At 35.2% G+C, this 15,674-nt stretch overlaps 1 pseudogene; it reads left to right on the top strand.

The window, feature by feature from the left end:
* The first annotated feature begins 362 nt into the window (after positions 1-362).
* LOC149547421 (polyadenylate-binding protein 2-like) overlaps positions 363-15,674 on the top strand; it is a 64,667-nt pseudogene continuing 49,355 nt past the window's right edge.

Below are 15,674 nucleotides of genomic sequence, written 5' to 3'. Positions count from 1 at the left end.
AATAAATTGGCTCTTATTGCCACGTGGATCAGGGATACCAATTCTGGAAACCGTTTTCTTTTAGATAAATGAAAAATAACTTACCTCGTCTCACCTTAACAATTTTTTTATTATGAATTAGAAATTTTGTAACTGCCTACTTATCATTGCGTATGGGACTCTTCTTGAGGAGCATCGAGGAAAAACCTAGGGGGGGGGGGGGAATCCTTCCAATCTTCTTTTTAATAAATGTGTTCTTGACTTGCTATATGAAGGGGGGGCTATAGTTAGTGTGGAAGCGACATAAAACTATGTATGTTAAAGAGTCTATCCCGTTGTGGTTGATGTTATTACAAAAGCTTATAAGATGTGTAATCCTAGGCATGTCGACATTAAGGCTATGGTGGACAGATGTAACAGAGACGAGAATCCAAAATCCTTACGACTTTATTCCATACGGGGTCACCTCATTTAAAATGAGTGAAAGAATGGTCACATACAACAAAAAGTAGGAGGATTGTAATGGCATGGAAGGAATTGTGCAAAAATTGAAGAGTATTGGACCCATTTTGCTGTTCTCTTTGATTCGTTTCTTTATCTTTATAGATTGTCTCTACAGAAGGATTATTCCCAAACCTTTAGGTTTTATGATCTGAAATCAGAAAGAACAAGGTATCAATGGAGAAATATGATTGTGCATCTGGAAGGCAGTGCATGGGATGGGCGAAGAAACATTTGAGGGAGTGTGTTGTGGATTAAGAGACTACTTATTTGTTGGTTTTGGGCTCATCAGTATGTTCAGCTTTGCAGTTGGAGAAGTTGGTTGTTGGATGTTACTGAGATCACCATGGATGCAGAGGAGAGGCTTGGAAGGACAAGAGGGACACATGGAAGGCAAGACACAAAACAAGCTTCAATTCACAGGTTTCTTTATTTGATTTAATCCAAATGATCGATATTTTTTTAAGCTCTATGATGCTCATTTTGGTCTACAATTGCTAGATAAACCATCCATCTATGTGCATGCTTGTCTGAAAAATCTTGAATTATCAGGATAAAGTCAGTAGAATGGACCCCTTATGGTTTTTTTAATGAGGAAAACATATTTTAAAGTACTTTTCTCTATTAAGGGCATAGATTCAAATTTTGTGTTGGTCATTTAAAAGATTTAACTTTTTATACTAAGTAGACTTTAACTACAGAAAGACATGTCTTGATAATACTTCAATAGAAAACTAGGTGGGTAGCATTCTATCAGTTTATCTTCTTGGATTTGCTAAGAGTTGTGAAGATTGGGAGTTATAGATCATAGTTAACCATCCTCCTTATTTTGCTAGACTTTACCCCATGTTGGTCAACAGGGTTCCTTTTAATTATTTCAAACGTATTTTGCATTCGGGCAGGACTGCACAATGCATTTAGGTATGCATTGTGTTCAGTAAGGCTCCTTGTGATGGTGAAATATTAATAGGTCATTGTAGATTTTATAAGATGTAACTGCGAGATTTAACATTTACCTAAACCACAATGTGTCTATAGAGCTGCTTTGGGATTCGAGGCTCATAACTATTCATCAAAGGTTATGGAAATATCCTTACAACATAAAGTAAATAGCTAAGTTGTGTTCTGTATTAATAATACTTTTAATTTTTAGAATTAAAATTCATTACTAGATCACAGAAATCAAACCACTATTGATCTTGTTACACTCAAGATGGAGGAAAAGAGGGGTATATTTGTGTAAAATGAAGTACACTTTTTCCAGGATATAAAATGTGTTTTAAATTTTGATGACTACTCAAATATTGAACACCATGCGTAATGGCTTAGACTAAATGTAAGCATCAAGGGTACACATTTCTTAGCATTGTTGTTGTACTTGTATACCTATATGTTGATAGTGCATAGTGGAAAGTAATGGTGTCGTGCTTGTTGTGTCTTGATGTTTTATGAGAGGAAATTTAAGGTAGGATAACATACTATGGTTACTAATTTATCTATGAAGGTTTTCATTGATAGCTATGTGATTGGCTTAACCTATGTGTATGTATAACATGCGTCAAAAGAGAATTGGTGGTAATACATGGAAGTTGGATTAAAATTCTTGCTAGAGATGAACTAAAATGCTGTAATTGATTGATCCATGATTAAAGAACTTTATGATTTTATCCTTGTATGTGGATGGAATTATGGTACTCAATGATGGATAAACCTTGTTATGTTCTACTTATTATAAATAATTGTACTGAAGTGACAACTAAGAAAATGTTGTTTGGTTATCTTGTTGACCGATTAATGTTCTTGACACTATTTGTGTAGCACAATTCCATTACTTCTCTTGGTTTTACTTGATTAGACTATCTCGTTGCTGAGCTGGGTATCTTTCATGTCAGAAAAGATTTTGGGGAAGTTTAACAGCTTCATAGTAGGGCGGTAAAGAACTCCTACAATATTCTCGCCCTTGTGTTCTTAGAATGGTTCTGGAGCTCTTTTCAACTTGGTCGCCATGGTTATACTTCCTGGTATCTGGTATCTAGTATTAGTAATTTGGTAATGAATTTACAGTTTCTTTTAAATTTGAGCATATATGTAAAGTTAATGATAGTTAACCGATTAATGCTGACTAGTCAATATTCAAAAGACTTTGACTCTCGTTGATTTTTTTGCATATTATGGAGATTACTGATGTGGCATTTATTTTGCAGGGGTAGTCATTACATATGGTTTGGGTGTTGTTGAGGCTTCTTGTTGGAGTTTTATGGAGGAGATCATACTTGCATAGTTTACATCTAGAGGTGTGTGTACAAGGACATGATACAGGTTATGATTTGCATGGTTTCTTTGGTCTTGGTTATCTTCCTAGATGTTCAATTTTGCTTACATTGGATTTGAGATTGGTTAGAGATTGTGATCACTGGTTTGTGCTCATGTATGTCATGCGAGAGATGACATGGTTATTCCTTTATCTCTTTCCTCTGTTGGTTGTGGTGAACTTCGGAGAGCATTGGAGACTTGTTATGAGAGTTGTTCTTGCAGGATATTAGTTTACATATTGTGGATGTCCTTGATACTACATGGATTCACTTCTTTGAGATGTTGTGAGTGGATTGGTTATAGATTTGACATTATCTTTTGCAGTGGGAGTTTCTTGGTATATATGTGGCAGGTATTGCTCTTGAGGCTTGTGATTGCAGGTTGCAGATTGGATATGTCGATGATATAAGATTCACTTGTTATACCTTTGAGGTATGGATAGTTGGATGGGTTTGGCACTTGCTGTGGGTGTTATTTCAGCTATGGATATTTTGACAACTAAGGATACATGTGATTACCTTTGGATCAGGTTTTTTGTGCTTGGAATTTTAGTTGGTATAGGATTTTATGATCTTCTAATGCGATAGGTTGGGTGGTTTTCTCTTTGGATGGCTTCTATGTATGTCCAGTGGGAGTGGCATAATAGGAGGTGAGATCATTCATGTTTGAGATGCTGGAGACTTTGATTTTGTTGCAGGTACCAGGATGGAGCACTTGGTGTATTTTTATCCATGATGGTGGATGTGCTGGGAGGGATTGTTCCCTTGTTCATTTGTGTGGCTACGAATTGAACCTATGCAATGTATACAACAAGTGGGAGATTGTTGAGCTAATGGGTGTTGCACACATTACATAATATTGTTATTTTATTATTTTATTTTATTATGTAATGTTGTTCCTAGATGGACGTGCAACATGTAAAGATTCAAATGGAATATTCTTGATGAGTTGTATTGTGACATTGTGAAAATATTTTATGTAATTATTTAATATTGGGGAAAAGAATTAAATGCCCAATATTAAATGTGGGGTCAATGGGTTAGGTAGCACATGGTTTTAGCACATGGTTTATGTAATACCACTTAGTGGTTTTGTGGGACTTGCTACTATATAAGCAACCACAAGGGTAGTTGTTGTAGAGAGTGACAAGGAGAAGACAAAAGGCAAGAGTCGAGCGGGACAAGGCTTGACAGGTTAGCCAAGGGAGCATTTATGAATGTTGAAACCATGGCATGGGATGTGTGGATTCATGCTTGTTCACATGGTTTGCTCAGTTGTGGCTATGGCCATGAAGGCTTCCATGGTTGTATGGCAATGGTATTTTTGTTGAATAATACATGGTGATGGATGCTTTTGGAGGCTGGGTTTTTCCCTCTATGAGGGTTTCCCAGGGTATATCTTGTGTCACAATCTTGTGGGTATGTCATCTATTCTCTTGCATGTGGATTTTAATTATGTGTTTATTTTAGATCTATTATGGGTTATGTGGAAATAGTTATATTCTTTGTTGCCAAGTTTTCTTACAATTTTGTACTCTTTGTCTCTCTCCTTTCTAAGTTTCTACTGTTTTGCTTTCTTTTGGAAGATTTCACCAACTATGTGCATTTGATCTGTAGTGATTGAAAATGTCCCATTTATAGATTTCAATCTCCTCAATTAGGTCTATATCCTCCTCTATCTCCTTTCCTTTCCTCAAAAATCTTGTACTTAGTTGAGCCTTAGGTTCAATTGTCCTTGTTTTTAATGCCTTTGAATCTAGTATGGAAACAATAGTAGAGATAGTAGGACTAGTAGTGAAAATTTGTACAGTGCCAAAAGATGGAATACTAACTGGTATGCTTACTAAATCCAAAATTGAAGAAGTCAAAATTGAGGTAGACAAAATTGTAGTATTCAAAACTGAAGTACTTACCACTGAAGAGCTCAAAATTGTTGAAGCCACTGTACTCATTACTGATGAATGCAACTTAGGAGCTAAAGAAGAGGGAGGCTACAACTCAGTAGATAAAGTGGTAATCACTTCTATCATTGATGTGCTAAGCTATGTGGGGGTAAAGAGTGGTTGGACATTTGAAGTACCTATAGTTGTCAAATATAACTTGTTGAAGCTATCTCTGAGCTTGATGTAGGACTTGGTTTGCTTGGAGAGAGAGGAAGTGAGGCAATAATTATAGCTGCTATCTTCGTAGGGTAAGTCTCTTCATCATCTTCTTTGTCTTCCTCTATAGCTTCTTCCTCTTTATCTTCTTCAACTTCCTCATTGTCAAAATGTGTGGGTTTAGTGTAAGTTTCTTTTACCTCATCATCATTTTCATCATCCTTAACTTCTAATAGGAAGTCACTTTGTTTATGCAAGTGATAAACATTCTTCCACATGCTTGTGGCATTCTTAACCACATGCTCTATATCCTTGATCAAAATTAAACAAGTATTAAATCTAAGAGTCATCTTATTTTCATTTTTCTTTAAGGACTCTTTTACCTCAATATTTTTCATGCTAGGTAGAAACTACCTCAGGGTTTGTGCATAAATATCTTTTACTATTTGCATTGCAAAGTCTTGGATTAATTTTCTCTAATAATTCATTAGAAATTTGAGAGGCTATCTGATCTGGTGAATACTTCCATTTTCCCATTTTGGTTAACACCAGTTCTTCAACCTATTTCTTTTCTACCTTTGATCTTTTTTCATACTTCAAGGATTTGAAGTTTGTTATACCTACACCTTCTTCCAATTGTTTCAATTTTTTGTGGAAGGTGGAGGAGGTTCGCTAAAGATAATTTCACTACGTTTCTTCTTAGACCTCCTTGTAAAAATTGTAGTGGATGGCTTGGTGGATTGGTGATGATCATCTTGACTTTCTTCTTCCTTTTTAGACTCATCCTCTGCCTCTTCAACATCTTCTCCTTTACCCTCAGTTAACATAAGAGGTGTACTTGTTTTGAGTTTGGCTATCCTCCTCTTACCTTTGTTAACCGCCTGTCGAAGCTTAATTTCAAGCTCTATTCTTGCCTTGGCCTCATCATATGTTCCAAAGTATGGTACCTTAGGATCAAAAGGCTCATTCATGAGGGCTTCAATAATATCCTTGGTTTCATCAATGTTTACCTCATAAGGAAGAGGTTTTGCCATACAACTCTTGGTCTCACTGCCTGAATATAGACTCTATCACTATTTACCATGAAACAAACATCATTTTTGTAATCTTCTACCAATTTCTTGGGTATCCTGAATCTATTATTCATTTTCTCCTTGAAGACATCAATATAGTTATCCATAATGCTAACAAAATTCTCGACCATTTCATAAATATATTCATTAATCTGATATAATACTAGCACATCTTTTCTCCATACTACAATGCCTTTTAAAGGAAAAAAAATTGAACATAGAAAATAGTTAAGTTAACAAAGAACCAAACTTGCAAGGATTGTTCTTGGAAGTTCTAATACTTTCCATGTTTTTGTTGAATTTCTTCAATAATAGATCTGCAAGGTCATATCACAAATTTTTCTTCCCAACGTTGTATGCCAAGTCAATAGCTTCACATGACACACTATTGAGATGGCTTGAACTGTAAATCTTGTGGGCTATCACATGTATACCAAATTTTAGTTCTACATCAATCACACTACTAATCTTCATGCCTCTACCATCCCACTTGGCTAGGGTTATCTTTTCCAACTCCACCCAACCTAGGGTTTTAGTTACTTTGGCCTTGGTGAGCATGGGAAGACCAGTAATATGATGAATCATCTTCTTGGTGATCACAACTGGTTGCTCAAGCCATAACTGACCATTGTGAACTCGACTAAAGATATATCTAATCCATTTTATTTGAAAGCTTTGGGGTAGGTGAGGAATGTGGGTTAAACCCTTTTCTTTTAAATGTTTATGCTCAAGTTTAAGAATCCCATTCACACACAATTCACCTAGGGCATCATCCATTTCTAGGGTTCCAATTTTTTGAATTGCACACTTAAAATGAGTTCGGATGTCATTAATGAGAAGTATCTTTGGAGGAATCTATGATTGCACTTCGTTTAGGTTGAGGGTTTTAGCGATCGCCATCACAAGTTTGAAATCAAGTGCTTTCCATTCTACTCACTAGACCAACATCTCTGATCCTTTCCTTGCTTTTCTACTACTACTTGGTGCCATGGCTACTCGGTAAGCTATGAAAAGCTTGAAGAACTAAGCTGTAAATTCTGCTCAAAGTCACTTGGTCACTCTACAATTCACTTCTTCGCAATAACACTTAGATTTCTTGGTGAAAATGAATTCAATTTCTTAATTTTTGTTAAAATTTCACCATTAATTCTCAGTATAGAGGTAGCTATGATGACATTGTGCTTGACATTATCCTCAATAGCCTATCATCCACTACTCTATTGATTACTTGGTGAAGGCTTCATAACTCGGTAATCAAACATGTTCTTGTTACTCTTGACTTTGCTTGGTAGAGAAGTCAACTCGATGATAACTAATACTGATCTCACTTGATGATCCTTTTGTATCTTGAATACTGATTTAGATCTTTGCTTAGTTTCAATTGGAACTATTTAGATGTAATCTTGACAATGCAGTTCCAATTCTTCCTTAAGAACTTAGTTGGAAATGGTGGAATCACCCACTTCTTGAGTGACATGACCATCATTGCTTGAACTAGCATGCTCAACAGATTTAGGAATCCATTGCTACCTCATCTTCTTTTGAACGTTATTTTCTTTTGCTTTCTTCTCATCTTCAACTCTACCTATATTCATGCAATTCTTGGCTAGATGACCAAGTTTAGTACAAGTGAAACATCTTATGGTGGTATCTCTCTTCCTTGTGTGATGTTTGACACAGTTCATGTCAATGTGTCCATATTCTCCACAATAATGACATCTACACCAAATTTTGTAGTCCCAACCAAATATTGCTTTCATAATTTGTTCTGCTAGATTAAATGACTTAGATCTATATTTAGATGCCTTGTGACCTTGTTTCTTGCATTTGTGATGCTTGCCCTCAAATTTTAATTTCTCTTTTCATTCATTAGCCCTATGACCATGCTGATTGCAATTTTAGCATTTACCATTGAATTTATTTACCATTACTCCAACATTTTTTTGATGTATGACCTATCTTACCATAGTGATTGCAGGTAGGTCTTTAATTCTTTTGAGCACCTTGTTCAAAGGATTCAACTTCTTCTTTATATCCAATTCCTATTTTACCTTTTTGTTTGTAGAGATTCTACTCATTCAGTTCACTTAATTGATTCATGTCTACTTGGGATTTCATCATTCTTTCATTGATTTTCTTTTCAATGTTCAGGTCAATTTTCAATCTTTCACTAATTTACTTTTCAGATCTCAGCTCATTTCTTGTTCTTTCATTGATTTGCCTTTCAAAATTTAGATCATTTCTTAATCTTTCATTAATTCATCTTTGGCTCATGATTTCCTCATTTGCATTGGAGACTAGATCCATAAGATTTGCATATTGAAGGGATTGGTTATGGATCTCATTGTTTCTTCCATCCATTTCTTCTTTCATCTTGTTCCTTTGTTCCAAGATTTCACATAACCTTACTAACTAAATTTCTTGTTCTCTTTTAAGCTTTCTTACTTCTTCTTGCAGGGAACCATTCTTCTCTAAGAGTTCTTTGATTGCATCATTTTCTTCATCTAAACTGCTTGAAGGGAAAAAGTCTTCAATTCTTTCTTCAATGTATTGATGATCATTCATTTGATTATCAATTTCCTTCCTTCTTTTTAGGGATTAGGAAAGTTTCTCCTTAGCTTTCTTGAGTTGTGCAATGGCCATTTCTAGATCAAACTTTTCATTGTCAATTAACTTATCAAGTTTGAATATCTCCATATTATTGATCTTTGCTCAAGCTATTGAACTTTCTCCTGAGAACCACAAAGCTCTGATACCACTTGTTGGAAACATTCAAGACTAGCTAGGTTACTGAGAGGTGAGGGGTGAATCAATAACCTCAAAAAATTTATTAGATTTATATCTTAATTGTAATAATCCAATTACCATTTAGTTCATCAAATCTGATCTACTTGCATGCATGAGAAACATTAAAAATTCATAACACTTGAAAACAATGATTTGGTGACCTAGAAACCTTTAAATAGAAAGTTAAATTGGGGTAGGGATGATTCCCACAAAACTTCAATACTACAACATAAAGTTGGTTGGTTAAGACTTACATTGATCACTTCTGATGATTTTCCCTATTAGGAGCAATTAGGAATGCTAAGTCCACCTTGTTAGAGGTTTTACAAACACACAATGGAGTATGCACTCGGTAAGAGATTTGAGAAAAGACTATTAAGTCTACCTTGTTGAAGGATTTGAACTAGTTTCACCTGTTAGGATGAAGCAATAGATCTTTGACTTACAACTAAATTTCTGATAGAGATTCTTTGAAGTACTAATCACCTTTATGTGATGGATTTGTCTTTTGCTTCTTCTTTACTAATATGGCCTTATAATACACTTTTTCTGCTGCTGATTTACATTTGCATGCTTCTTTTTCACATTATTGTCACACTTGGATATGATACAATACATTACATATATATCAATCCAATTTATATATTGTCCATCATACAAGTTAACACCAATATTACAAAGTCAGCCCACATGCAGATACTTAGGTTCTAAAGACTAACTTGGTGAAGTTTTGACACTTGGCATCCATTGTCATTACTTAGTATTATCATGCACTCGATAGAAATAGAACCTTGGTCCATACTAATCACTTCAATGTAGTCTTGAACTTGATCTACATTGGTGACTTGGTAGATACTATGTAACTGAGTAAAAACTAAATTACTTGTTTACCATGACTACACTCAGTAAATACTAATCTCCATATAGCTCAGTTAACACTGGCTTCACTTTACATGAGCTACTAGCTCAGTAGAAACTACAAAGCTCGGTAACTACTAGAATGCTCAAGTTGAACTGTTAGACTTCATATTGACTATATTCACTTGGTAACCATTAGAATGCTCAGGTTGAACTATAGTGCTTAGTGACTACTAAAATACATGGCAAACACTTGGAGACTATTCAATAAGCTTGGTAGCCATATAAAATTTGAATAAGTGTTGTCACTAATAACAAACTTGACTTATTGTCAACAAAATGTCCTCTATGACATCTCCCTTCCTATCGACTCAGCAATGAGCTACCATCATTAATTGAAAAAGCTTCCCAACTAAACTTAGTCATGTTTTAATGTCTTTTTTCACTAAGAGTCTTACCAAGTTTGGTAAGACTCCCATTGTCATTTCTAAGGAAAAGTTGGTTGATCATCACTCTAATCAAGCCATCCTACAAAGGTCAAGTAATGTGTTTGACTTATGTAAATGTCACATATGAACCAAGTTGTAGTTACTGGCAAGAAAGTTAGTGGTTATCGAGTACTAAAAATTTTACTAAGCTAAGTATGATAGATGAGTGAGATGTATATGTCAAGGATAGTGTATGCCGCGAAGTCAAGTTATGCTAAATAGAGTTAGCGTAATGCCCCACCTGGAGATCCTTGGAAACAAGGATGAAATACAAGCCAGATTTTTTCTTTTTCAAGTATGAATGCACAACACAACATCATATAGGGATCACAAAGATCGCAATGAAAGAATTCTCCACAATCTTGACAACCAACAGATCTTTGAATGCCACTACCAAACTAACACACGCAAAGAAAAGACAACAACAACCATGCACAAGATGAGGGCTCGAAGAAACAACCACACATCAACAAAACACGAAGCTAGGGTAGAATGCAGAATCCTAAAATTTGGCTAAGTCTAGATTTTTGAAGCCCTAAAATTTCCTAGAATCTTTATCTCATCTCTGAGAAGTCTGAAACCTATCTCAAAAGATTTGTCACATATATTAAAATATATCTTAAGTATATCCTTATACTTAAATGATATATGTTAAACCCCAAAAGATAGACTATAGAAACACACACAATAGAAATAAAAAAACAACACCATAGGGTTGAAGAACATCGAAGAGGGTATCCAAATCAACCCTCAAAAAGTTCAAACCAAACTGAAAAGTGCCTACTGCTCACCAGCGTAGGCTTATACAAAAACTAGGCGATACTTTAATACAACATAGAAAAGTATCACATGACATTTCTAAAGAAGGAGGGTGACACTTTAAGGGACTAGGCGATACTTCTCCCAAAGTTGTGTGACACTTTCAAGGTGTCATACAACATTTCTCACAAGGAGGTGCGATACTTTCCAGTATCGTGCAATATTTTTCCAAGAGGCGTATGATAGAATCAGGGGACACACGACAGAGTTTCAATGGGCGTGTGATACATTTTTGTGTCAAACCATGCTGATAAAATGTCGCTCATAGAAACAAAAAACACAAAAGGGGAAAAATAGAGAAAAATAGAGATCAGAACCTCCACACCGGGGAGTACTAGATCCACATAGAACACTCAAGTGCATAATGAACAATATGCCAAGGAACAAGAAAGAGGAACATCTATCCATCTAACTCATAGAAATAATAGAACATACTAAATTCAACATCATAGTGAACATAAACAACATCACAATGTATAGAAATAACAACAAAACTAAGTACGCGGTTCCTCTCGACCGTCAATAGCATCATAAGAGCATCATGGATCCTAGCCATCCCCCACGCATAACATCCCAAGCCACCAATCAAATCATCTGTATTGTCATAATAGGGATGTCACTACTAAATATGCTAATAACCAAAAACATAAAGAAATCTAACATGCTAGTAGTACAATAGAAGATAAACCTACAAGTAGATAACATCACCTATCACATGCTAATCAACATAATAAGAAAATCAAACATGCAAACCAATAAGCAATAGATAATCCAATACAAAAATTCACATCATCTAGTCATATGCTAAACATCATAATATGAGAATGCATCAAATAAACTAACATCAGCTAGACATGATATCCAAGCATTCCAATGAAAGCATAAATCACAAGAAAGCATACTCCAAAACCTGAAGCATCAAGTGAAAACATCCAGCAACAGTCGCACTAGGATAAGAGACCATCTATGTACATCGGTCCCTATCAGTAGTGAAGGTAGCTATGCCTCCCAACCATGTGGAACCCATAGGTCCCCGCTATGCTGATGGAGATGGAGATCCAACCACAAACACACACAAAAAAATCATCCATGGATAACACTCATGCCAGACTGTATGATGGCTATAACCAAGAACCTAAGAAAATGTAAGGAGTATGGGTCCTGGTCAGAAACTCAATAGGCTACTAAGTAGGGGCTGACATCATGGAGAGTTTCTTGGCATCGACAAGCCCAAGCTTGGATCATGCAGATACAACATCCCTTAATGGAAAGGCTTGGCACATACATTTTATTATCTTAAGTTTGATTACTAGTCACACATTTTCTTTAATTATCACTTGATTAAAACTTCCTCTGCCAACCCTATGGGACTAAGGTCACTAGGCTATGAGATAGAAGCCCCCTCCATATGCTACCCTACCCTACCCATCCTCATACTATGACAAGTGCCTATGTGCATGCATACTCCCATCCAAACCCCAGTGATCATAACTTTTGGAAGTACGACGAAAGATCGAGCCTCGCAAGTCACCCAACAAATGTACATGCACATACTTATGTGTGGTACACCACCATAATGAAGATCAAAACACAAGGATAGGATGAGAACACAATGCAAAAGATAACACCCAACTAAAAGTAACATGGGAAGGACATATTCTACATGAATCCCAAAGCCAATAAAACCATACATCATGAAATCACTCAATTGGCCTCAATCTAAGAGTATGAATTCTACATGAATCCCAATGATGCAACAAATATCAAACATCATGAACTCACTCAACTGACCTCAATCTGAGAGTATGGATTCTACATGAATCCTAATGTCCACAAAACAATAGCAAAGGTCCAAAAGAAAACCATAACACCAGGTATAAAAATTACTCAACCAAACACAACATTGGGAGTATGGATGTAACACAAACCCCAATGCAACATAAAAGTGAAATAGTGGTCTAACTAATATCCAAATGGATCATCAAGGTCCACGAACCACATTGTGCCAAAAAAACCCCAAAAAATAGGGCGACATGCAAAATGAGGTAAAAATCCCAAAATTTTGGAAAATTTCAAAATTAAAACCCATTTGGCCTTTGGGCACAAAAATCCCAAAAATCCAAAAATAATCAAGTTTAGACACTATTTACAAAAATAGCTAGCATAATGGCATAAAACTCGAAACCCTCATCCTGAAAAATAGGGAAATATTCATACCCACCCAATCGGGTAGAACTAGCATACAGAAACAGAGGGGAGCACTAGTTCTTAGCCTCCAAAAAAATGGCTACCAAAAATAGAAACAAAAATGAAGTAGAAACAGTAAAACAAGAAAGCTCTACCTCACAGCCAAAAGGGCAAAATGGGAATCTAAAGCATAAAATAAATAGCTCGCAGAAGTAGCTGAAAATTGCGACAATCCAAAGTTTCCCCGAGCTGAATCCAATGAGCTCAACCTCATGATGATCCCATGATCATAGCTCCCACAATGAAAAAAATAGTAAATCCTCATGAAGAGGATTTTTGGGTTTTACTCTCCAACTTTTAAATTCAAAAGTGAGAAGTGAGGAATTAAATTCCTTTTTGGATATTTATTCACTTTTTGAGTAAATAATCGATTAAGGCAAATAACTAGCCAACCTAGTTAAACCCTAAATCAACCCAAATGAAATTAGACTATTCTTAGAAATAGGAATTCATCTATGGTAAAGCTGCCAGAAATTAAAATAAATCAATTTAAAAAGCTCGAAAACCAAAAAACACATAAATCTCCTTAACAACTTTTGCGATAATGCAAACTTCTAAATGCACAAACATGCTTACTGGTCTAATCACATAATGCAAATGAGTTTGGATTTAATAATCACTGAAAAGTTTAATTTAAACATTTAAAATAAGGATACATCGACCATACAAGGACAACATTGGTAAAATATGAATGGATGAATCACTAACTCCATATATATATATCACTCATGTTCACATAAAGCATAACAATGTAGGAATGAAGTAAATAACCATAGCATTAAATCCATCACCTAACATAATCAGAGGTATGTCCAAATACCAAATAACCAGATATTATCATAAAATACACTGTCATCTCAAAATAGCATTGTCATGCAATATGATCAACTAAACAACATAGTAGTCTAAAATCTATGATACTAAAAGCAAAGTATAACATCTGACCCTCAGGTCCTCTCAAATATAAAACATCACATAAGTAATAGATATCTCTCAAACCAAAATATAACAAGGTAAATATCCATAGCAGATAACCAAATAATCCAACATGAACAATCTATTTCTAATTACTTAAGCATTTAATAATGATTGTTTAAACAACACTTAAAGGCACTTAAAAGATATAAGAGAACACAGTTATAAACATGACTGACCACTACTATAGGAACCTAGTCCAGTGTAGCATGGTAATAGTACACAGTGCAATCTCTACACACATCTCAGGGTAATCACAAAACAACATCATGATACCACATCGATCCTGGTAAGCACTGGCACAAACCTCAGTGAACCATAAATCATATCATAATCTCATAAATCAGTTAAAAGCATAATCAAAGCAACTGATATAGAAACATAAATCCAAACACCTCAACAGTGTAGACCGCTCATGGTCACAATCATGATCCATCACAACAAAAGATCAGCAAGGTTGCATCCATTAGGATGACTTACAAAAGTCAAATGGGAGAGACACTATAGTTAGTGTCAATTGATAGCACATAGATAATAGTTGCCAAGTTTTGACTTGAATTATAGGACCTCCCTTACTATTATAATTCTCAAGATGAGGCACCCAACATGTTATGATATAATAGCATGAATGATACCTAAGGAAAGGGGATTAGCCATATCACATGTAGGAATGTTGAACTTAGATTGAGTTAAATTAGCTAGTTGTTGTTTTAATACAATGATGGTTTGGCCCAAGGTACTAATGGTAGGATCAGAGGATGTCTTATTAGGAATATGTATTCTAGATGGATTAGGAAATTTATAATAAGTGGAAGGAATGTGTAAGGATGTCAGTAGATGATTATAAGGAGTAGGTAAAGGGTTTGAATAAGTAAAATGAACTACATTATATGAAGGTAGTTAAGAAGGAATGGAAGTAGAAGGAGTGGATACTTGACTAAAAGTATTCATAAGAGGAAGACCATATGTTGGTATGCCAGATAGAGTGGTGTAAATTGAAATAGAAGGCTCAATGCTTGTGGAAGGATAAGGATATCCTAATTCTTGAGCACAATCCCTCAAAGACATAGTATGAGTATTAATAAGGTGAGATATACCATGCAAGGTGAGATATACCTTCTTTTGTAAATCCCTTTTCTCCCCTTTGATCGAAGAGTTAGATTTGTCTTTCTTGTGTATGGTTAGATCTCTCTTTTATGCTCTTTATTCCATTTACATGGTTAGATCTCATTATATTTTCCATAGACTCATGGGTTCCTTTGATCATAATTTTTGTTTTCTTCCTAAGACTCATGATGATACTAACAACTTTTCTTGTGACTATAATCCGATAAAGGATCATTTCTTGTCTCACTCATTCCATGGCGAAGATGAAGCTTTAAGAGTTCCTCCTTCACAAGTTGATAAACTTTCTCATGAATTTGATAAATTGGAAACTTGGCTTGTGCAAGAAAATTAGAATCTTGATAGTGTTGCTGCTATTGAAGATCTTAAGAATCTTGTTAATAATGAGGATAATAAATTTTTTATCTTGCG

The sequence above is a fragment of the Cupressus sempervirens genome, chromosome 7, assembly GCF_028749045.1.
Source record: "Cupressus sempervirens isolate cs-2001-9-10 chromosome 7, ASM2874904v1, whole genome shotgun sequence".
NCBI classification, from domain to species: domain Eukaryota; kingdom Viridiplantae; phylum Streptophyta; class Pinopsida; order Cupressales; family Cupressaceae; genus Cupressus; species Cupressus sempervirens.
Note: the sequence above shows the minus strand (reverse complement) of the source record. Positions and strands in the feature narration are given on the sequence as shown.